Below are 25,673 nucleotides of genomic sequence, written 5' to 3' on the forward strand. Positions count from 1 at the left end.
ATGATGGTGAGCATGTCCATGAATGCCACAAGCAAACTCGTGTCATTTGAGTTCCTTGAGTCGATATCATCGTCGGAGTCCTCACTTTCACTTTGGATCTTAAGGAATAACTCAACTGTCAAACGTGACACGCTGGTGAGACTCGCCAGCATATTCCTCAGCAGTTCAGGCTCCATTCCTGCAGACTGAAAGGGAAGACAGAGCGTGCAGTACAAAAAACATTGAAAGATGGCACCAAATGTGGACGGAAGAAAAGGGAATGCTGGGATGCAAACCGAGGCATCACGGTGCATTGGGACAGGACCCAGAATGCCCCGCACTCCCCGCCCCCTTCCCACAAGCCACAGTGCCAGAATGGGAAGAGGTGCTCTGTGGGATAGCTGCCAACAATGCACTGCTCCCAATGCCACTGCAAGTGCCGGAAATGTGGCCACGCCAGTGTGCTTGCAGCTGTCAGTGTGGACAGACTGCAGCGCTTTCCCTACTGCGCTGTATGCAGGCGGGTTTAACTGACAGCACTCTACATCTGCAAGTGTAGCCATGCCCTCAGTTTAACTCTTGTGGTGTTCAGATGTTGCTTGTAATTATTAGAATTGGGAACACTGGCTGTTAGGAGTCTGAAAGGAGAGGAAACAGGAAGGAGCGGGGAGGAGTTGAAGACGCTGAGGGAGAGCTACTGAGGGTGCAGCAGCAGCTTGGAAAAGAGGTTTCCACTTTAAAAAAATAAAGTCCTGTTGAAGTTTGTGAGTAACTTGCCTGGCTACTACAACATTTTGGTGACGAGGATGGATCTTCTGCCTCTGAACCCACCTGCACCCTTTCTACAAAGCCCAGGTGAGCCTCCAGTTGCTTTTACTTCCTGGATCCATATGTTTGAGACTTATCTGCTTGCAATCAGTGATACAGAGATTTCTGAAGTAAGAAAGCCTGTTCCACTAATCCACTGCCTTGGAGCAGCAGGGCAGTGCATATTTTACACTTTTCCCCTTGCAGATGATAAATATGAGACTGCACTCACTACATTAAAGAACTTTTTTGTACCAAAAGTGAATGTAATAGCTAATCGCTACAGATTTTGCCAGCGTGAGCAGAAACCAGGGGAGAGTATAATGCAGTATATTGCTTCCCTGAGGAGTCTGATTGTAACTTGTGACTTTGGGAATATGGCAGATGAGATGATTAGAGACCAGCTCATTGAGAAAACAACCATGTTTCGTGTAAGAGAACGTTTACTTCTAGAACCACAACTTACACTAGAAAAAGCAATAACCAATAACCAGATTGAGTCAGCTACAGCTGAAGCCAAAATAATGAGCATGGATACAGGAGGCACAGTCCAGGCTGTGACTTCTTTGCAGAAAAGTTCACTATTGCTGCAGACAAACAATTACAAGAGGAAAACTAATGAAAAACCACCAAATCAGCAAATTCAAAATACAGTAAAAGCATGCTTTCGCTGTGGATACTCACAACACCTTGCAAGCTACACCGGATGTCTGGCAAAAGTAGCTCAGTGCAATCATTGCAAAAAGATTGGATATTTTGCTAAGGTATAGCGCAGCAGCCAGTTCAATCAACAAGCATGCAGTTACAATACCAGATGTTACTGTGCTGAGCGTGGACAAAATCACTACTACACATATTCCAGAACAAATAAAGTGCATAGTAAACATTTCCGTCATACCCTCAGGCCAATCACACTCTATTCAGCTAATGTTGGACACTGGTTCAGCAGTATCTATACTACCTGATTTCATCTATTTGCATTACTTTAAAGATGTGCCTCTTACTGAACCCAAGCTTCACTTGGTGTGCTATTTGAAAAAAAACATATTCCAGTATGTGGCTGCCTGCCAGCAATAGTTACTTTGGTGATTGCTGCCTAACTGCAGAGTTCTACATGGTCCACAAAGGCACTCCTATCCTTGGAAGAGATTTATTGGCTGCTTTAAATCTCAGGGTAATTAATGGATGAATTGATCTTCCTCAGCAAAGCACTCTTGCAGTACACACACCAGTTTCAGCTAGGACCCAACACCAGGTTGAGGAGAAACTAGGCTGTGCTTATGGGTTTCTGCATAAAGTTAAAATGTGGAATAATGTGATGCCTGTACGACAGAAATTATGGCGCTTACCATTTTCAGTCAGGGAAGCTGTTTCAGAGGAACTTAGAAAACTTGTTCAAGAGGACATTATTGAACAGATTAACTCCTTGGAATGGGTTTCACCTATAGTAGTGATGCAGAAGATGGGTGGAGGCTATTGTGATTGACAGCCATCCTCTTCCTCACATAGAAGAAGTATTTGCAGAACTGCATGGAGCAAAGATGTTTTCTACTCTTGATTTGCAGAGCGCATACCACCAGGTTATGTTGCATGAAGATAGCAGAGACCTCACAGCATTTATTACACATGAGGGACTATTCCGTTTTAAACATGTTCCATATTGTCTCGCATCAGCCCCAAGTGCCTTCCAAAAAATGATGTCATTGATTTTGAAGAATCAACATGGAGTTCAGTGCTATTTGGATGATATTATCGTGTTTGGAAATACTTCAGAGGAACATGACAATAAACTGTAGTCTGTACTAAACTGCATCAGCAAAGCAGGCCTCAAGCTCAATAGGTCCAAATGCAAATTTAGACAAACTGAACTCTCCTTCCTGGGGCATACAATTTCACAGGCTGGACTAAAACCTGATTTGGCTCATATCCTGGTAATTTCAAATGTTCCTCCTCCAACAGATTTGCAAACCTTACATTCCTTCTTGGGTCTTACCTCCTGGTATGCAAAATTCATTCCCAGTTATGCTTCTGTCATTAAGCCGTTACAAGAATTACTATGTGGAAGTTCAACCTTAGTGTGGACAACGGATGCACAAACTAGTTTCGAAATGGTGAAAGACTTGATTGTACATAGTCCAGTATTTGCACTATTCAGTCCTGCATTGCTCACAATTGTAACTACTGATGCTTCTGATTATGGACTTGGGGCTGTCCTCACACAACTTCATGAGGACAACACAGAGAGGACTTTTGCATTTGCTTCAAGGACACTAAGTAATGCTGAGAGAAAATATTCTACAGTCGAAAAAGAAGCACTTGCTTGTGTCTGGGCTACTGAAAAATGGAGAACTTACCTGTGGGGCCGCATGTTCAAGCTGCGCACAGACAACAGCCCTTTGACAACGTTGCTCACCACAGAAGGACTGGGAAGAGCAGGATATCACATTGCTAGATGGTCTGCAAGACTACTCTCTTTCAATTATGAACTGTAATATAAGCCTGGAAACCAAAATGTGGTAGCTGATTGCCTTTCTCGCCTGCCTTTGCCTTCACCAGATGGTCCACTGGAGGATGAGGACGTAGTAGTTGCGCTTGTTACAAGCACTCTTCCTGCAGTTACAAGAGAACAATTTCAAGCTGCTTGTTCAGCGTGTTCAATTCAACAAAAACTATGGGAATTTCTGACAAAGAGATGACCCAGTAACCCTAAAAACCTTGACCCAGTTTTGCTGCCTTATTTTAGAGTTCAGGATGAACTTTCTTTGCTTGATGGCTGTGTGCTACTAGGTACACACCGGCTACTTGTGCCAGAAGAATTACAGTCAAAACTCATACACCTGGCACACAATACTCATCAAGGAATTGTCAGAACCAAACGACTATGGGATCTGTATTGGTGGCCAGGGATGGACTCTCAAACCGAAGCACTCATAAAATCCTGTGTCACTTGCCAAATGCATGATAAAACAGCAGTGACATGTACCCCTCCATTACAGCCTGTTCCTCTTCATTAATCTGCATGGGAAAAAGTGGCAATTGACACTGTAGGACCCTTTGATACTGCTCCAATTGACTGTCATTACGCCATCACCTTAATAGACTATTTCAGTAAATGGCCTGAGGTAGCGTTTACATCGCAAATCTCTTCTGCTACAGTAATTAAGTTCCTTTCTTCAGTTTTTAGCAGGGAAGGTAACCCCAAAGAACTGGTTTCAGATAATGGTAGTTGTCATAAACATAAAGGGAAGGGTAAACACCTTTAAATCCCTCCTGGCCAGAGGAAAAACCCTTTCACCTGTAAAGGGTTAAGAAGCTAAGATAACCTTGCTGGCACCTGACCAAAATGACCAATGAGGTGACATTCAAAGATACTTTGAAGATACTTTCAAAGCTGGAGCAGCAGGGTGCAGGGGAGAAACAAAGGTTCTCTCTGTCTGTGTGATGCTTTTGCCAGGACCAGAGCAGGAATGCAGATCAGAACTCCTGTAAAAAGTCAGTAAGCAATCTAGTTAGATATGCGTTACATTCTGTTTTGTTTAAATGGCTGATAAAATAAGTTGTGCTGAATGGAATGTATATTCCTGTTTTTGTATCTTTTTGTAACTTAAGGTTTTGCCTAAAGGGATTCTCTATGTTTTGAATCTGATTACCCTGTAAGGTATTTACCATCCTGATTTTACAGAGATGATTCTTTTACTTTTTCTTTAATTAAAATTCTTCTTTTAAGAACCTGATTGCTTTTCATTGTTCTTAAAATCCAAGGGTTTGCGTCTGTGTTCACCTATGGAAATTGGTGAGGATTTTTATCAAGCCTTCCCCAGGAAAGGGGGTGTAGTGCTTGGGGGGCTTTTGGGGGAACGTTTCCAAGTGGGCACTTCCTCTGTTCTTTGTATAACACTTTGGTGGTGGCAGCGTTTAACCTAAGCTGGTAAGAATAAGCTTAGGGGGTCTTTCATGCAGGTCCCCACATCTGTACCCTAGAGTTGAGAGTGGGGAAGGAACCTTGACAATTACTTCCCTGGATTTTAAAACTTTTCTAGCACAGAGGAACATTTTACACAGCAGGTCATCCCTATACTACCCTCAAGCCAATGGGGAATGCTTTAACAGAAGTTTGAAAGAGTTTGCAAATGGCTAAACTGGAAGGGCAGTTGTGGATAACCTTCACTACTGATTTCTTGCAAGCATACCGGGCTACACGACATGCCACAATGCAAAGATCACCCACAGAGTTACTGCATGGGAAACAGATGAATACTAAACTGAACATTGCTGGATTGTTAAAGGCACGACCTGAGGCCCCAACCGAGGATGATGTGAGAAAAACAGTTGAACAGAACCAAGCAAAGTATAAAGTATAAAGCCATCACAGACAAGTGGTGGGGAGCTAAGGAACCAAAGTTTCAGTGTGGTTCCTTCGTTAGAATACGAAAACCTGGAATTTTATGCAAAGGGGACAAAAATCACAGCTCCTCTTAAAATCATAGAGAAGGGACCTAACACCTATCGACCTGCTGATGCGCAGGTATGGAATACTTCTTATCTTGCACCTGCCTAGGCACCAAGAGGAGATTATGCCAACACCCAGTCTGCATTGGATGACTTCACCCTAGTATCAACACAACAAGACATTGTACTGGAACCGGGGCTGGAGAGACGGCCTGTCAGACCTAGACGACCACCTGTCTGGTCTAGATACTATGTTATGTAGTATATAGTGTTTTTAGTGTAATATTTCTGTCAACAATATAGTACCTTGTTTCCTATTTGTTCCTGTGGTTAGAAGCACAATGTTTATTGTAATTGGGAGAGTTTCTTAAGAGAGGAGGGAATGTGGTTTTTAGATGTTGTTTGTAATTATTAGAATTGGGAGCACTGGCTGTTGGGAGTCTGAAAGGACAGGAAACAGGAAGGAGGGGGAGGAGTTGAAGAGGCTGAGGGAGAGCTACTGAGGATGCAGCAGCAGCTTGGAAAAGAGGTTTCCACTTTAAAAAATAAAGTCCTGTTGAAGTTTGTTAGTACCTTGCCTGCTACTCCGACAACACTCGTTCTCTCTACAGCTGTAGGGGAGCAAAGAAGGACAGCAGTTGGTGTTGTCCAGTTTTATCAGGACTGGATCTGTTTGTGTAACTTTCAGGCTGTATTCCAAAAGTCAAAGGAAAATGCCAGACTCGTTAGACTGGTTACCTCTCAGCCTCACCTCTTTAAAACAGAGCCACTTTGGATGCAGATTGACTTCTAAGGTTTCCAGTGTTGTTCTGATCTCAACCTATAAGCAGCTGAACTGAGCTTACTGGGATAATGAATATGGGAGTTACTCTGTAATTCAGCAGAGCTGATGGGGTGTCTTTTTGTCATGGTAATCAACATTGCTTTTTTACCAGTCAATTTATGGCTAAAAAGAACTAGAAATCATAATATGCTTTAAATCATACTGTATCTAAACTGCCTAGAATTCAGAGCTGACAAACGGTAACCCATTGTCAGAGGCAATTTCTTCCAGATTGCAGAGAAGATTAAAAGTGCCTTTAAAAATATTCTCACCAAATGCACATATCAACAAGTAATAGACACAGAATTTTACAAGTCTAGAAAAATAAAATGGTTGCCAGGTCTAGCGTAATTCTTTTCAAACCACAATAGGCAATACTGTGGATATGAGAGGTTCTTTGAATTGTCTTTATCTGGTCATTCTTCATGACTTGTGTGATTCCATTTTACAGATTAAATCCTGCCATATGCTGGACCACGACACTGACATTTGGGCTCACTCCTAGCATTTTATGAGGTCCTGGTGTTCCTCATATATCTTCCCCATGTTGTCTAGTAAGGATGGTGGGATTTCAAATGGTTGCCATATATAATTAGATCTTCAGTTTCCCAGAATTCCCTTCTCACTGCATAGATGTTACAGGCTTGATATGAGACCTCTGAAAATAACTGAGCTGGCCGTGTCTTATAACCTTGAAGGGTTCCTCAATAAGGTGCTAGTCATCACCGGTAGGGACTTCTCTGCTGAATACTCTACAGTTGAGTTTTGAATCTCATTGAATGCATGAGCCATCTTTAGCATCCCAGGAGCACCATGTTTAGAAGTACATGGACCCAACTTGTGGGTCCAAACACAGCAGCCCGCTGAGAGTCCAACCCTTAAAGCACTCACTATGCCTGTGACAGAGGCAACTTGTGGTTAATCCCCTGACATCACTTGCATAGCCCAGTTTGCATAGATGGTAAATAAATGGATGAGCCAAGGTCTCTGAAATCCACAGAATGCATAGACTGAAATTCTGTAGCTGCTATGGGAGTAGAACTTTCTCCTAAGGAATGGGCGCAGCTCCCATGCTTTTTGATTGCAAGAGCTCCTTAGCAGGGGGAAGCAAAGTCCTGTACATCTCATCACAGTGAGCATGAACCAAGTGTCATGTAGGCATCAAACCTTGAGCCCAAGGCTAAGTTTGACATTTAATGCAAACTTTTTGCTCTGATTTAGCAAAAAGGTTATTTGGGGCTGGTCAGGTCTCATGCATGTTATTTCGTATATGTTATTCAAACAGGCACTGTAGAATAATTTTAGGTCAGTAATTCTACTGACCTAGGTATGCATTAATGGTAAGGAAAATGACTATGCCCATCATCTAGCCCATTACTAGGCTTATTAGGTTGTAAATTCATTCACAATCATTTGTTTTCCCTAGCTGTAGATCTCATTTTAAAAGAATCTATTCATGTCATAAATAAAAATCAACACAAGGTCTCAAAATCTACTACATGCTACTGAAATCTCTCCCAGATTATGATGTTAAAACACTTTAGTTTAAACCATCTCTGCCTTCTATTTGTACTGATTTGTATGGTTTCTTGGTGTACCTAGTTATAAAACAAAACAAACACCCATTTTGAATGTAAGGGCTAAGTTTAATAGCAAACCTCACTTGTGTCTACCTTTGTTTAATATAAGGCACCTTTCACCTTGATATCTAAAATGCTAATAGCACTTGTGTTGCAAATCTGTATGCATGTGCCATGGAACACTATTATTTTCATACATAGTTACAACAATTGCATGAGCAATGTGGATAGTTGTCAATTTTGGCAGGGTCCCTTCTGTGTCCTGATTCAATTTTTGTGTTTATTTTTTTTTCTGTGATAGTTGACTTTTATCCCATCTCAAGAAAAAGAAATCTACTTTGGGGCTTAAAAATTAGCGATGGGCTCTGTGACAGAGTGCTAGCTGGAGCACTGTGGTTACTGAAGTAAAGTTGCTGCAGCACAGAGAAGGCTGCAGACTTAACTGGAACCAGTTAGCCTGTTTCTAGTGGGCAGTACTGACATTTGGTGGTAATTGTTGGGTTAATGAGCTAATTGGCTCAATAATTGGGAGGAGATATACTTGGGAGGAACAGGCAGTATAAGGAGATCAGATGGTGAGCTGGGGAGGGCAGAGAAGCTGTGTGGAAATCTCCTCCTGTTGTATATGTGTGTATAATATGTATATCCTCTGTAATGTGTTGAAACTGAAAACTAAATACATATGGGGTTGTGATGAAGTGGGAAGGTTCTTAATGTTTTCTCTGAATACTGTGCGGGTGCCTCAGTTTCCCCTATGCATTTCTTAAGTATGTAGGTGGTGGGATAAGGGTGTGTGATTGTTGCAGAGCCCTAGAGGGCCAGTGTGATGCTGTCTACACAGAGAATGGCTGACACCCAGTCTCCTGGCAACTGATGGCCTGGTGCCCTCCCTTGCAAGTGCCAATTGAAGGTATTGGAGAACAAAGAGATCAGGTGGCCTCCTGGCCCAGGAGAGATACAAAGGCCAGAGAAGGGGCTGGAGAGTTTCAGTTTGGAGCTGGCAGGGGAAAGAGAGGGAGGTCGAGACCCAGGGTCTGGCCTCCCTGCCCCCAAGATGGACCTGACTTATGGTCCTGTTTCTGTACCTACAAGCTCTATTTTAAACTGTGTTCCTGTTGTCTAATAAAACCTTCTGTTTTACTGGCTGGCTGAGAGTCACGTCTGACTGTGGAACTGGGGTGCAGGGCCCACAGGCTTCCCCAGGAGCCCCGCCTATGTGGACTCGCTGTGGGAAGTGCACAGTATGAGAAGGGGATGCTGAATGCTTCGAGGTCAGACCCAGGAAGGTTGAAGCTGTGTAAGCTTCTTGCCCTGGAGACAGTACGCTCACAGAGAGGAGGCATGCTCCCTCAGAGTCCTGACTGGCTTCATATGGAGTAGTTCCAGAGCATTGCCCGGTGAGTCCATGACAAAGGGTAAAAGGGAAACAGCCTGAGGGTGTTTGACCAAGAGACCACAAAAATGGGCTAGGCAGTGCTGCTTGCTGGGAAGCTGAAGAAATTCCCTGTGACAGGCTGATCTAGTTGCCACTTAACACAATAGAAAGACTTCCACTGATTTTAGTGAGTGTGTGACCCAGCCCTAAAAGGCTAGTTTAAGCACCCCTGACTGGTGGGGGAAATGTAGATGTTGAGGCTCGATCTGGAGCCGGGGCTGTGAGACACTCCACCTCAACAGGTCTCAGAGCCCAGGCTCCAGCCCAAACCCTAACATCTATATTGCAATTTTGCAATATAGTCCTCCAGTGTGAGCCTGGGCCAGCTGTGGCCATGCTTTGGCTCTTTTATTGCAGGGTAAATGTACCCTGAGATTCCCAGAGCTAGGAACACTGACCAGTAATGGCCCAGACCTAGGGGTCTTAGGGTATGTCTACAATACAATAAATCACTCACAGCTTGCCCATGCCAGATGAATCAGATTCAGGCTGGGGGCTTTTTAATTGTGATGCAGACATTCTGGCTCAGGCTGCAGCCCAAGCTGTAGGAACCCTCCCACCATGTAAGGTTCTAGAACCCGGGCTCTAGCCTAAACCAGATGTCTACACTGTAATTAAACCACCCTGCAGCCCAAGGCCCATGAGCACAAGTCAGATGACATGGGCCAGCTACAGGTTTTTAATTGCAGAGTAGACATAACCTTCGAAGCACATGGGAGTCATGATGGGAACCCGACAAAACAAATAGCTGTCCAATCAGAATGCATCTGGGCCAGATTGTGACACCATCGCCGAAGAAAACTGGTGATTATACCAAAAAGTTTGCCTCGATTTTCTGCAGTCACAAAAATCCATCTCTGAAGGGATTTCACTTTTCAGTAGTCTTCACTGTTCCAATATGACATTCGCTACTGTCTCATATGTTAGAAACATAGTGTTTGCCTTTGACTTTGTTTGTGACACCAAGGGTGGCAGCAAATGGCCCACTGCTATTATACAATGAATTGAATAGGAAGCTGCAGGGTACTGGCATACCACAGCTTGTGTCAATGCTGACAAAGAAGCGACAGGCGCAGTAGCTGTCTTGGAAAATGAACAAATGAGAGAGAAAGAAATGACCCAGAGACACATAGCATTTAATTTCTAAATAGGATTTTATAATAGAGGTTGTATTGTAAGATGCTCATTTTCTTGTGTAACAAAATAGCAAACACACCATTAAAACCTGCTTTGATATTCTAGTTCTGCAATACTCAGTTTTAAATGCTAACATCATGAGACAATAGTTCAAAAGAGGGTTCTTCATGTTACTTATTCACATTTTGAACCCACATCTACACATGCAAATAACCAGTTATTCATACCAGAAGGCTGACTATATGCCAAAGCTCCCAAAAGGCGAATCATCTAATGCACCAGCTGTCCACAATAGTCTGTAGACCATAAGTGATAGAGAACTGGTGGAGCACATGGTTCTGGCACCCCACTCTTTGCTTCCAGCTCCTTCTGCATGTGTCCATGCTTTTCACTGTGAAGAAGAGCCTGGATGATCCCAAAAGCAGCTGGAAGGAGGATGGAATCTATCTGACTCTAACAGTAGCTGTTGCTATGTGAGAGGATGGAGTGATGAAACAGGAGCCACCTACACAACAATTACATATGTAACTTTCCAGATATTTTTTTCCAGCTGTGCTATTGCTGTTATTGTTGTACAATAACAAATGGAGGTGGTGGCCACTGTGGGACTGCCTTTGTCAAGCAGAGCTTCCCACTATGAAACAGTGTGAGAACTCTTGAAGTCTTATTTAAAACAAAGATGTCAGAATCAAGCGATGAGAAAGAAGCATAAGAAACAAAACAGACAAAAAAGAGAGAGTGTTATGTAATGGAGTAGACTCCATTAGCTCTGGAAAGAGAGAAGAGGGGATAAAGAAATGATGACAACTGGTGAAAGCAAAAAGAGAATTTTTAGGTTAATCAGTGTAATTTAAGCTCCTTTATTTCATACTTCCCATGACAGACAGCCTATGTGTGAAATCTTGGCTCTATCACAGTCAATGGCAAGTATCCCATGGACTTCCATAGGGCCAGGAGCTCACCCTACATCATTAAAAAGTTTTTTTTTTTTTGAGGGGGGAGGGAAGACATTGGATCACTATTTGGATCACTTACATTACATTAATACTAGTAGCCACTCTTGATACTAGAGTTAAATAATTGTGGGAAAACGAGCGAGAAAACAACGACACACCCCTCCTGAGGATGCAGCCCTAACAGTGTTCAGGATCCCATCTTAATACTGATCCCTTTGTCTGATTTGTTAAATGTTGTCTCTTTGTACATGGACCTAAGCATAAGCTGCTAGGCTCAGCATCTCCTGTAGTAAAGAGGCTGGAAGTAGCCTAGTGACTTCCTCTCATTTATATTGTTTCTCCTTTGGATAAGCAAGTAGCCAATATTTGGAGCCTTGCAGCATTGTTTCCATTAGGAGGAAAAATCAGTGATATGAGTTGGGTATATTCTTGGGTGTAAACTTGTGTACTTATAAAAATATACGCAAAATCCTGTTTTTCTGAGCCCAGTACAGACACACAGCAGGCAGTTTCCTTCCTCTGAAATGCCTGTGCCTGCTGTTCCAGTGAGCTTTGTCCCCAGGAAGTGATCTCTCTCTCCTTCTTCTCAGGGTCACACGTCCCTCTCCTCCTCCAGGCTCTCTCTTTCCAACATATACAGGAGGCATCCGATATCCTAGCCAGTGCATTTGCAACCATGGAAACACCCCTTTATCTACCTGGGCTAGCTCTGCTTAGGCCTGGCCATGCAGCAGAGTGCCTGGAGTGGTAGCTTCCACATATCTACAGATTTTTAACTCCTTAAAAGGGGCTTAATTTCTCCTTCCATTGAGCCTAAAAGAAAGTGCTTGGCCTACTCATTGGTCTGTGATTGTCTGAGGATCAGTGACCCTCCCCCTGCTGGCAGCCTCTTGCATCTTTCAGAATAACAATATAAAATAAGTCAGATAAATTGGGAGTAGGGAAGGGAAGGGAGAATAATTTTTGTGAGATATTGTTTAAAGGTATGGGTGAGGGACCCACACCTCTGTTTTTCAGGCATATCCCAAAATTCTCAGGCTGCCTTTGCTCTCAACTGCTGCCGACCTTCCTGCAAGCAAAAGACATTTTAATCAGGCTTTGTCTACAAGCTGAGAATTTGACCCCTAGTGATGACTGAACATCAAAAGGTTTACCTTTTGGACTTAAATCAAATGATTACCTGAATTATTCCGGTTTCTTGAGTCCGCAAACTATGGGTAGCAATCTTATGCAAATAGGGTTTCTTGGAGAATTTCAGGTTCTTGTTTCAGCTGAAATCTGGAAGTGTAAATGCTTTGTGCAAAAATTATTTTTAAAAAATTCAATATATCAAAACCTCGAAAGATTGGCATTTGAGAGCAATCCTAAACTAAGAAAGAGAAAATCTAGCAGGGAACAGCGACTGAATGTTTAATCCAGAAATGTACTAAGCCCTTTTCTGAAGCCTAATATGAAGCCTTGAGAAAAAGGTGTATATAAGGAGAAATTGCTTCAGGATGCACCCTGCATAGCTAGTCTCCTCCATTCTCCTGCTCACTACACAACTAAAATAACGATGAGGTTATAGTCTTGTTCTAGGGAAGAATTCTCTTAAAAATTAATCCTCTCATCTTCTGGGAATATTCTGGAGTCAGGCACAAAGGATCAGCCTGCAATGTCTACTTATTTTGGGAAAAATCCAGTGTTGCTGATTGATCTGCATAGAGCACCACCACACAGTGGCCAAAATGTAGTATTTCATCCCACCCCACCAATGAATGGGCAGGCACAAAGTTTAAAGTTGTGCTATTCCAATATAGTTCTTCTGGTTTCTTGCATATCTCCTCTTCATGGGTGATGCTGGTATAATTTTGGTTCCTGCTGGCCAGAGGAGGCTAACAGAGAAAGTTGTCTGAATGATTATCAAACAATGAGGTTGAGGTTACTTTTAAAAGATATGAAATACAAAGCATGTAAAGATGGAGAAGGGTAATTAACTGAAGTGAAAGGAAAGAGTGGTCAAAAGCCTATAAAACTGGTCTTCAAGTGGTAGATAAGCCTTGAGGCTTTTGACCACCCTTTCCTTTGGCTTCAGGTCCTAATCCAAACTGTGAAGGGCTAATTATTAGCTGAACTTGTATGTAATTGTTTCATCAATTGACTGGGTCTGCCTTCTTCCTCTGCACTGGAATAATGGGACTCTACACTGTATGGTTCCATCTATCTAACTATAATGTTATGTTGAATCTCTCCTTTAAATTATAAGGCATGGCCAATGGTGATCACAGAGGATAGGAGTTTCCTATAGTAGGGGTGAGGTTGGCCTGAAAAATTGCACAAGTGCTTACTCCAGCAAATTCTTAGATTCCAAGGCCCAATGGACCATTGTGAACATCTAGTCTGATCTCCTGTATAATATATTGAATTTGTCCAAACTATTTCCTTTTGAACTAGAGCATATCTTTTTTAAAAAAATCCAATCTTGATTTAAAAATTTCCTGTGATAAAGAATCCACCACAACCCTTTCTCTGCTAGATTGAAGAGCCTATTGTCAAGTGTTTGTTCCCATGTAGATGAATAGACAACTCAAGTCACCCCTTAACCTTTTCTTTTTAAGCTAAATAGATTGAGCTCCTCGAATCTATCACTAGAAGGCATGTTTTTTAACATTTTAATCATTCTCATAGATCTCCTTTAAACCCTCTCTAATTTATCAATTATCTTGAATTGTAGAGATCAGAACTGGACACAGTATTCCAGCAGTGGTCACACTAGTGCTCAATAGAGAGGTGAAATAACCTTTCTACTCCTACTTGATTCCCTTGTTTATGCATCTAAGGATCACATAAGCCTTTGTGGCCACAGTGTTGAATTTGGGAACTCATGTTCAGCTGACTATCCCCCATGACTCCCAAATCTCATTCATAGTCACTTCTTCTCAGGATAGAGTTTGTCATCATGTAAGTATAGACTGCATACTTTATTCTAGATGTATAACTTCACATTTGGCTGTACTAAATGCATATAATTTGCTAATGTCCAGTTTACTAAGCAATTCAGATTGCTCTGTATCAGTAACCAGACTTCTTCTTTATTTATCAGTCCTCCATTTTTGTGTTGACAGCAAACTTTATCAGTGATGATTTTCTTCCAGGTCACTGATAACAATAGCACAGGGACAAGATCTCATCCCTGTTGGACCCTACTATGAACACACCTACCCAATGATGATTCCCCATCTACAATTTCATTTTGAGATCAGTCGGTCGGTTTTTAATCCATTTAATGTGTGTCATTTTAATTTTGTGGTATTCTTATTTTTTTAAATCAAAATGTCATGTGGTACCAACTCAAATGCCTTAGAGAAGTCTATTACATCAACTTGTTACCTTCATCAACCAACTTGTAAGCTCCTTTAAAAAAGTTAGTTTTACAAAATCTGTTTTCCATAAACCCATGACAATGGGCATTAATTATATTACCCTCCTTTAATTATTTATTGAGTCCCATATCAGTCATTCTATTATTTTGCCTGGGATCATGACTACACACCTATTTCTGGTTTAGGATTTGCTGAAGGTTCACATTTACCCTTTGTTAATAAAAACAGTTTTTAATGAGTAAGTTTGTACCTTAAGCCTGAACTATCATAACTGGTGAAGAGCCAAAAGTAAAAATGATGGACACAGAGTTCCAGATCAAGATACTTCACCTGGGAATACAAGGGAATTTATCCAGATGTCACCTAACTCCCTGACTGACACACATACAGTTTGAATATTTCCAGAATAAGCCTAGGAGAGGAACAACTTAGACTTGCTGGAAGCCAAACCAAGACATGACACAGCCCATGTTGTTCCAGGGTTAGCGTCACAAGACTTTAATCCATTTCCTTTACAGACTGAAGGCCAAATTTTGTGTAAGGTGGTGTTAGACCCTCTTTTGCTCCCTTTGACTCCTAAACCCACTCTACTGATATGTAAGGGAGTCTAAGTAGGTATAATTTACAAGCCAAGGAGCCAGAGAAGGTGTGAATGAAAACAGTATGTGAACTAGGTGTTAGGCAGCTGTGTTGCTTTATCTGTGTCTTTTGCTAAGTAACTAATGGATATAAATAGTTCTTCCTATTCCTCCATTGGTGTGAGCCTCTTATTACATTGCATGGAAATAACTGAGGTTGAGAACAGCAGTTTATGTAGGTGAGTTGATTGAAATCTTTGCTTTGAGGACTTTAGTTTTGTGGAAGTATTTGGGGGGAAAGGCGTTTCCAAACAGCTCTTCCCCAGTAACCAGTATTTGTTTGGTGGTGGTAGCGGCCAATCCAAGGACAAAGGGTGGAATATTTTGTACCTTGGGGAACTTTTTGACCTAAGCTGGTAAAGATAAGCTTAGGAGGTTTTCATGCAGGTCCCCACATCTGTACCCTAGCGTTCAGAGTGGGGGAGGAACCTTGACAGTAACTAATGGATATAAATAGTTCTTCCTACTCCTACATTGGTGTGAGCCTCTTATTACATTGCATGGAAATAAATGAGGTTGAGAACAGCAGTTTATGTAGGTGAGTTGATTGAAATCTTTGCTTTGAGGACTTTAGTTTTGTGGAAAAGGTGGGAACATGAACCTTCAAGAGATGGGCAAATGCATGCATAGATGGATGACTCATAATTACAGTGTAATGCATCATTTCCCCTTTATCAAAGAGACTGTATAGCTACCACGGTTCCTGATCCTTTGGGCTGATGACCCTTGCTTTTACATTATTTTCACAAAGATGGAACTAATCAAGTAAAACCAAAGAAATGAATGTAGCTCTGTCTCTCTCTCTCTCTCTCTCTCTCTGTATATATATATATATATATATATATATATATATATAAAATTATGAAGTAGAACAAATGGGAAGTTAATAGTAATGAATATAAATCAAAAGCTAGGAACTGTAGAAAACTGATAAGGGAAGCAAAGGGACACAAGGAGAACTCTATGGTTGGCAGAGTTAAGGACCACAAGAAGGAGCTTAATTATATTAAGAACGAAAAGAATCCTAACAATTTTATTGGTCTATTACTAGATGGAAATGGTAGAATTATCAATAATGCAGAACATCCAGAAATGTTCAATTTATATTTGTTTTCTATTTGGGGAAAAAACAGAAGTAGTCATATCATATGATAACATTCTTTCCATTTCACCTGTATCTCAGGAGGATGTTTACCAGCAGATAATAATGTTAGATATTTTAAAAATCAGCAGGTATGGATAACTTGCTTCAAGGGTTTTAAAAGAGCTGTCCGAGGAGCTCAATGGACCATTAATGTTGATTTTCAAGAATTCTTGGAACACCAGTGAAGTTCCAGAAGACTGAGATAAAGCTAATATTGTGCCAATATTTAAAACAGGTAAACTTATGTGTAATTATAGGCCTGTCCGTCTCATGTTGATCCCAGGCAGTATAATGGAGTGACTGATATGGGACTTGATTAAAAAATAATTAAAGGAGGAGAATGTTATTAATGCCAGTTAACATGGGTTTATTGAAAATAGATCCTGTCACACTAACCTGATTTTTTGATGAGATTACAAGTTGGGTTGATAAAGGTAATAGAGTTGATGTAACATACTTAGAGTTCTGCAAGGCATTTGAATTGGTACCACACAACATTTTGATTAAAAAATTAGAATGTTGTGAAATTAAAATAACTAGCTTTTAATCTATTTAATGTGTGCTAACTGATAGGTCTCAAAATCTAACTAAATGGGGAATCACCAAGCAGGTGTGGACCCTAGTGGGGTCCACCAGGGATCGGTTCTTGGCTGTACGCTATTTTACATTTTTATCAATCACCTGGAAGAAAACATAAAATCAGCACTGATAAAGTTGAGAGATGACCCAAAAAATGGGGGAATGTTAAATAATGAAGAGGCCCATTCACTGAAACCAAGGGATCTGGATTTTCTGGGAAGATGGACAAAAACAAACAATATGCATTTTTAGTATGGGTAAATGTGAAATTATACATCTAGGAACACAATGTGTTCTATACCAACAGGATGAAGGACCCTATCCTGGGAACAAGTGACTCTGAAAAAGATTTTTTTTGGGGGGAGGGGATAATCAGCTGAACATGAGCTTCCAGTCTGCCACTATAGTCAAAAGGGCTAATGTGAGCCTTGGATTTATAAAGGAGGAACCTCAAATGGAAGTACAGAGGTTATTTTAGCTCTCTGTTTGGCACCGGTGTGACCACTGGTCAAATACTTTGCCCAGGTCTGATGTGCACTATTCAAGTGATAAATTGGAGAAGGTTCAGAGAAGAGCCACAAGAATGATTAAAGGATTAGAAACCATGTCTCATAGTGATAGACTCAAGGAGCTCTATTTAGCTTAACTAAAAGAAGATTAAGGGGTTACCTGATTACAGTGTATAAGTACCTATCTGGGAAACAAATGTTTGATAATGGGCTCTTCAATCTAGCAGGGAAAGGCATAACAAATCTCTAGGGAACTTGAAGAAAGACAAATACAGACTGGACAGAAGGTGTACATTTTTAAGAGTGTGAGTAATTAGTCATTGGACCAGTTTACCAAGGGTTGTAGTGGATTGTCCATCAAGATTGGATGTCTTTCTTTCTGAAAGAGGTGCTATCAGAATTACTGTGGGGAAGTTCTTTAATCTGTATCATACTGGAGGTCAGTCTAGATAATCACAATGGTCCTTTCTGGCCATGGAATCTATGAAAGAAATGTGATTTTGAGAGGCCTTTTTTCAACCTCTCCTACATTAGATCAGAGAAAAAGGGGTAGAGAACATACATGATACTTTCCTTTAGCAAACAAGCATAGTTGTTTTAGAATGATGCACTTTTTATAGCTGCTGGTAACTTCAAAAGTGTGAATATTATAGTTATTTCTTATCTCTGTATTCTAGATTCCAATAATCACCTTTTCCTTTCAATATGGAGTTCTGCTGTTCATGAATTGTATTGCAAATTGCTTAAAATAATGGGATGTGTTGCCCTGTGAATTATCTGTTCCTTACCTTTTTTTTCAGAAGTTCATTGCTCCAGAAATACTGTTCTTTTCTGAAATAATATTATACAGTGGCAAAAAAGACCGACTATATCTAATTGGTGTGACAGTTATTAGAACACATCTTTAAAATCCAACTAATAAAAATCCATCTTCTAAACATATACTTCAGAGTACATGGCATTACTTGTTGGAATTTTTACAAATATAACAAATATGTAACTTTTTGATAAATTAAAATTGACTTCTAGATAAATGAAATAATTTCTCCACTTCAGCTTACATACATGTGACATAGACAAATGCAATCAACACATTTAAAGTGAGATACAAACTTATTACCCTCAAGTGGCAAAGAATATGAGAACAGATAAATTTGACTTGAGATTTAAGCATTAAATGAATCTCTTTTAATAAGGAATTACATATCTTTGGAGTTTAATTGCAAAAAGGCCCGTCACTATAAGATTAATGATGAGAAGTTTTTCGCTTCAAATGATTGCAATTGAATTAAGATAATACCATTATTCTTCGTGAGATAAAGATAAGCAAAAGGGGGAAAGAGTGGAATTCTGAATTGTATTGAAATGAGACTTTCTCTCTGTAAAGGCTCTAAAATGCAATATAAAAAAATTGAAATGAAATTAAGAGTTTTGTATTTAAAAAAAAGTGCAAGGTCAGATTGTGTTCCCCAGAACTGTGCTTAAAGGGAAACTTTCACACCTGTATCTCTTCCTCTTCTGTGGAAAGGGGATGCAGCGGCATATGTGGCTTCCTGGTGTCCCCCCACCCTTCCTCAGATTTCATGTAGACTGTATGAATGCACAAGTGAGGAGGGGCAGACAATAGGTGGGCTGAAGTCGGAATGGGTGGGAAATCCACCCCGCACCAGGTGACCAGTTTCACCTCCAGCAACTTTGGAACACAATATTCTGTGTTACATAATTTGAAAAATATTTTCCATACATGCATCCTGCTATAACTGTAACAACCACTGAGTTCTTAGTTTTAGGCAAAGACCACACATGGCCTTCTTCAGTGAAATATTGTAAAGAGGGCGGTCACAGAAGAAATAGGCCTGTATGGGTAAGTCAAAGCAAATCCCTGGATAAAGACTCATCATAACTGTGTACTCCCTGTTTGTTGCCAACATGAGGCACCTGGTTTATATACTCCTAATTTCAGATGCTCTTTCATGAGCTCATGATTGAGCATCTGAATTTCGCATGGAAACAAGGATTATTAAACAGGAAGTGATTGTGAGATGTTTTACCCACAAACACATTAGTTTTTATGGTGTCAGCTGGGTTGATCCCACCATAGACTGGTGCAGCCTAGCTGAGACCATGGAGAAATGACACGTGTGTGTACAGAGTATCACACCTCCTTAACTTCATAATAGCCACTGGTCATTCTCCCTGCTGAGAAGCTAAAACACATTCTTCAAAGTGTATGATAGTTATTATAACTTCTAGTTAGAGATAGTGTGATAATCCCCCTTCTCAGACACATTTTTTCAAGGCTGAACCTGTTCAGTTCAGGGAAATGTTTCCTAAGAAATTCATTCCCGGCAGAATTAAACCTTTTTGTCATCTTCTTTACCCTTTCGAGGGTCAGATTATTTTCTTTTGGACTCAGTGCCCAGTTCTGCACATGATACTATAAACACACTTTAACAAAGTCCTTATACAAGAAAATAATTACCTCTGACATGTAGTTACATTCCTTTGTTTATATTATTTATGTTTCCATTTTCCCTTTTTGGGTGCCACCAGAGCTCCAACTTTCTCATTATTACTGCTACCCCAAAAGACTTTTTTTTCTGCTGTCATTAGTGGGCAAAATACCATCTAAATTATAGACTGCTTTTCTCTGTGTTTCTCTGTTGCTATCATTGGATTCCATATTCCAGTCTTGTGCCCATTCTTCTAGCCTGTTTTGATCCTCTTAAAGATGACTGACATCATCTTCAGTACCAACAAGCATTCTTAACCCTATAAACTATGGGACCAATTCTTCCATTGTTCTGGCTTTGGAAATCGTATTGTTGTCAATGAGAATTCTCAGTGAAGATCATGCTCTTTATTTAATGAAGACACCCTATGGAATAATAGTGTAAAGACTGTATTAAATATTGAGAAACATGTATTTTCTCTTTTGTCTTCCTTTTGAAAAAGAAATTTCCCTAGAGATAAAGAAATCTAGTTCACTGTCAGCTCTAACTGTATCCAGAAACGAGGTTATATAATAAAATATTAACATCCATCCTGTTCCCTCCTGCTCACTAGTTGAATTCAGTGCCTAACCTCAAACTAGGTTTAGTCTATGAGCTAAAGAAGTTACTCAATCATCCTGATTACAGACAGCATAAATTAATTACATAAACCTGATTTCAGGTCTTAATTAAATTAATATAATTTGGTGTAATCTCTCAGAGAATAATAGGGATAGTTTTCCACCCCGGTTCCTGCATAAATCAGTTTACCTAAGAGCTGGTGTTTGTTTTCTGTTCTTTGAAATGTGAAACACTTATACAGAATTTTACCATAGACTCTTTTTTAAAATTCTCATTACTTGGGAATAATTATTCCCATTATCATTGAACATAACACATACACCTTTGTACATGTATCTACATATCAGGAGAACACACACCTTTCCTATTTGTTAGTGTAATCTCCCAGAACAAACATTCTGTATCTGTTCACAAACATTACATGAAATTGAAATGTTTCCTTTAAAAAAAACCCTAATTCATGAGTAGGTAGACATACCATTTGGTAATTTGCATTTTGTTTTGATTTTTGATTGTATTATCAAGGTACTTAGGAGCCCCAGTTATGGACTGGGACCCCATTATGCCAGGTACTGTACAAACACCAAATAAAAAGGTGGCCTCTGCCCCAAAGAGCTTACAATTTAAGTATATGATAAGAGACAACAGACGGATAGAGACAGAGTGACCGGGGAGTACAAGAAAACAATGAGTCAATATTGGTCAGCATGATAGTCAATGACTTTAAATTGAACATAATGTATAAAGCCAGTAGAATTAATGCAAAATTGCTACCCATCAAAGCATATTATGCACTGCATAGCTGAGGACTTGTGAGATATAAAGAATGAACATAAAATCACAGGAACAAGGAAAAGCCACTTGATCTCTATTGACTTTCCTCAATTGTCTATGTACTCCCCAGGCAGTTCCATCTTCTCTTGTTTGGTACTCATCTACCTGTCTTCTGAACATATTGATGTTTCTTGCTCCACTGCTTTAATGGCCTCTCTTGGTATATTATTCCATATGTTAGGTTTTCCAGTTTTCCATAATATTCTGTTGCTTTTGTGCTTCTTGAAAATGCCGTTTGAAGAATTTACATGTATCATTTCTATAACAAGTGCCTGATAATTTTTTTAAAAAGACCAGACCCAAGAAAGGTATGTGTCATATGTTCCCTTTTTGTCACAATTCATCCATTCTGAACTGGCATTAGCATGTTCTTTCTGAGGAATCAGAAAAGGGGTGATTCCGCAGCCACAGAATTTACTGCAGAATTCATCCCATTCCTCAGAATTGGGCTCCAGAATCTCTTTCACTTACTAAAAATTATGTTTCTAACCCTTCTGCCCCATTCAACTGAGCCAGAGCCCATGTACTTCTCAGTTCCATTGCCACAGAATTTGGCATGTTTACAACATGCTGTAAAATGCAGTAGTTTTGGTATGGAATCTGCAATATGGCTACAGCCAGGTGCCCAACATTTTGTTTTCTGTCTCCTTGTCCTACTAAGCCCTGGTCTACACTAGGACGTTAGGTCGAATTTAGCAGCATTAAATCGATGTAAACCTGCACCCATCCACACAATGAAGCCCTTTATTTCGACTTAAAGGGCTCTTAAAATCAATTTCCTTACTCCACCCCTGACAAGTGGATTAGCGCTTAAATAGACGTTGCCGGCTCGAATTTGGGGTACTGTGGACACAATTCGATGGTATTGGCCTCCGGGAGCTATCCCAGAGTGCTCCATTATGACCGCTCTGGACAGCACTCTCAACTCAGATGCACTGGCCAGGTAGACAGGAAAAGAACCGCGAACTTTTGAATCTCATTTCCTGTTTGGCCAGCGTGGCAAGCTGCAGGTGACCATGCAGAGCTCATCAGCACAGGTGACCATGATGGAGTCCCAGAATCGCAAAAGAGCTCCAGCATAGACCGAACGGGAGGTACGGGATCTGATCGCTGTTTGGGGAGAGGAATCCATGCTATCAGAACTCCGTTCCAGTTTTCGAAATGCCAAAACATTTGTCAAAATCTCCCAGGGCATGAAGGACAGAGGCCATAACAGGGATCCGAAGCAGTGCCACGTGAAACTGAAGGAGCTGAGGCAAGCCTACCAGAAAACCAGAGAGGCGAACAGCCGCTCTGGGTCAGAGCCCCAAACATGCCGCTTCTATGATGAGCTGCATGCCATTTTAGGGGGTTCAGCCACCACTACCCCAGCCATGTTGTTTGACTCCTTCAATGGAGATGGAGGCAATACGGAAGCAGGTTTTGGGGACGAAGAAGATGATGATGAGGAGGAGGTTGTAGATAGCTCACAGCAAGCAAGCGGAGAAACCGGTTTTCCCGACAGCTAGGAACTATTTCTCACCCTAGACCTGGAGCCAGTACCCCCCGAACCCACCCAAGGCTGCCTCCTGGACCCAGCAGGCGGAGAAGGGACCTCTGGTGAGTGTACCTTTTAAAATACTATACATGGTTTAAAAGCAAGCATGTGAAAGGATTACTTTGCCCTGGCATTTGTGGTTCTCCTAGATGTAGTCCTAAAGCCTTTGCAAAAGGTTTCTGGGGAGGGCAGCCTTATTGCGTCCTTCATGGTAGGACACTTTACCACTCCAGGCCAGTAACACGTACTCGGGAATCAATGTAGAACACAGCATTGCAGTGTATGTTTGCTGGCATTCAAACAACATCCGTTCTTATCTCTCTGTGTTATCCTCAGGAGAGTGAGATATAATTCATGGTCACCTGGTTGAAATAGAGTGCTTTTCTTCAGGGGACACTCAGAGGAGCCCATTCCTGCTGGGCTGTTTGCCTGTGGCTAAACAGAAATGTTCCCCGCTGTTAAAAGCCACAGGGAGGGGGGAAGGTTGAGGGGGTAGTCACGTGGTGGGAGGAGGCAAAATGCGACCTTGTAACGAAAGCACATGTGCTATGTATGTAATGTTAACAGCAAGGTTTACCCTGAAAGAGTGTAGCCACTGTTTTATAAAATGTGTCTTTTTAAATACCGCTGTCCCTTTTTTTTTCTCCACCAGCTGCATGTGTTTCAATGATCACAGGATCTTCTCCTTCCCAGAGGCTAGTGAAGCTTAGAAAGAAAAAAAAACGCACTTGCGATGAAATGTTCTCCGAACTCATGCTGTCCTCCCACACTGACAGAGCACAGACGAATGCGTGGAGGCAAATAATGTCAGAGTGCAGGAAAGCACAAAATGACCGGGAGGAGAGGTGGAGGGCTGAAGAGAGTAAGTGGCGGGCTGAAGAGAGTAAGTGGCGGGCTGAAGACAGGGCTGAAGCTCAAATGTGGTGGCAGCGTGATGAGAGGAGGCAGGATTCAATGCTGAGGCTGCTGCAGGACCAAACCAGTATGCTCCAGTGTATGGTTGAGCTGCAGCAAAGGCAGCTGGAGCACAGGCTGCCACTGCAGCCCCTCTGTAACCAACCGCCCTCCTCCCCAAGTTCCATAGCCTCCACACCCAGACGCCCAAGAACGCGGTGGGGGGGCCTCCGGCCAACCAGCCACTCCACCACAGAGGATTGCCCAAAAAAAAGAAGGCTGTCATTCAATAAATTTTAAAGTTGTAAACTTTTAAAGTGCTGTGCTTAAAGTGCTGTGTGGCATTTTCCTTCCCTCCTCCACCACCCCTCCTGGGCTACCTTGGTAGTCATCCCCCTATTTGTGTGATGAATGAATAAAGAATGCATGAATGTGAAGCAACAATGACTTTATTGCCTCTGCAAGCGGTGATTGAAGGGAGGAGGGGCGGGTGGTTAGCTTACAGGGAAGTAGAGCGAACCAAGGGGCGGGGGGTTTCATCAAGGAGAAACAAACAGAACTTTCACACCGTAGCCTGGCCAGTCATGAAACTGGTTTTGAAAGCTTCTCTGATGCGTACCGCGCCCTCCTGTGCTCTTCTAACCGCCCTGGTGTCTGGCTGTGCGTAACCAGCAGCCAGGCGATTTGCCTCAACCTCCCACCCCGCCATAAACGTCTCCCCCTTACTCTCACAGATATTGTGGAGCACACAGCAAGCAGTAATAACAGTGGGAATATTGGTTTTGCTGAGGTCTAAGCGAGTCAGTAAACTGCGCCAGCGCGCCTTTAAACGTCCAAATGCACATTCTACCACCATTCTGCACTTGCTCAGCCTGTAGTTGAACAGCTCCTGACTACTGTCCAGGCTGCCTGTGTACGGCTTCATGAGCCATGGCATTAAGGGGTAGGCTGGGTCCCCAAGGATACATATAGGCATTTCAACATCCCCAACAGTTATTTTCTGGTCTGGGAATAAAGTCCCTTCCTGCAGCTTTTGAAACAGACCAGAGTTCCTGAAGATGCGAGCATCATGCACCTTTCCCGGCCATCCCACGTTGATGTTGGTGAAACGTCCCTTGTGATCCACCAGAGCTTGCAGCACTATTGAAAAGTACCCCTTGCGGTTTATGTACTCGCCGGCTTGGTGCTCCGGTGCCAAGATAGGGATATGGGTTCCGTCTATAGCCCCACCACAGTTAGGGAATCCCATTGCAGCAAAGCCATCCACTATGACCTGCACATTTCCCAGGGTCACTACCCTTGACATCAGCAGATCTTTGATTGCGTGGGCTACTTGCATCACAGCAGCCCCCACAGTAGATTTGCCCACTCCAAATTGATTCCCAACTGACCAGTAGCTGTCTGGCATTGCAAGCTTCCACAGGGCTATCGCCACTCGCTTCTCAACTGTGAGGGCTGCTCTCATCTTGGTATTCATGCGCCTCAGGGCAGGGGAAAGCAAGTCACAAAGTTCCATGAAAGTGCCCTTACGCATGCGAAAGTTTCGCAGCCACTGGGAATCGTCCCAGACCTGCAACACTATGCGGTCCCACCAGTCTGTGCTTGTTTCCCGAGCCCAGAATTGGCGTTCCACAACATGAACCTGCCCCATTAGCACCATGATGCATGCATTGGCAGGGCCCATGCTTTCAGAGAAATCTGTGTCCATGTCCTGATCACTCACGTGACTGCGCTGACGTCGCCTCCTCGCCCGGTATCGCTTTGCCAGGTTCTGGTGCTGCATATACTGCTGGATAATGCGTGTGGTGTTTAATGTGCTCCTAATTGCCAAAGTGAGCTGAGCGGCCTCCATGCTTGCCTTGGTATGGCGTCCGCACAGAAAAAAGGCGCGGAACGATTGTCTGCCGTTGCTCTGACGGAGGGAGGGGCGACTGAC

The sequence above is a fragment of the Lepidochelys olivacea genome (assembly GCF_965140295.1).
Source record: "Lepidochelys olivacea isolate rLepOli2 genome assembly, chromosome: 1".
In the NCBI taxonomy this organism is placed as follows: Eukaryota; Metazoa; Chordata; order Testudines; family Cheloniidae; genus Lepidochelys; species Lepidochelys olivacea.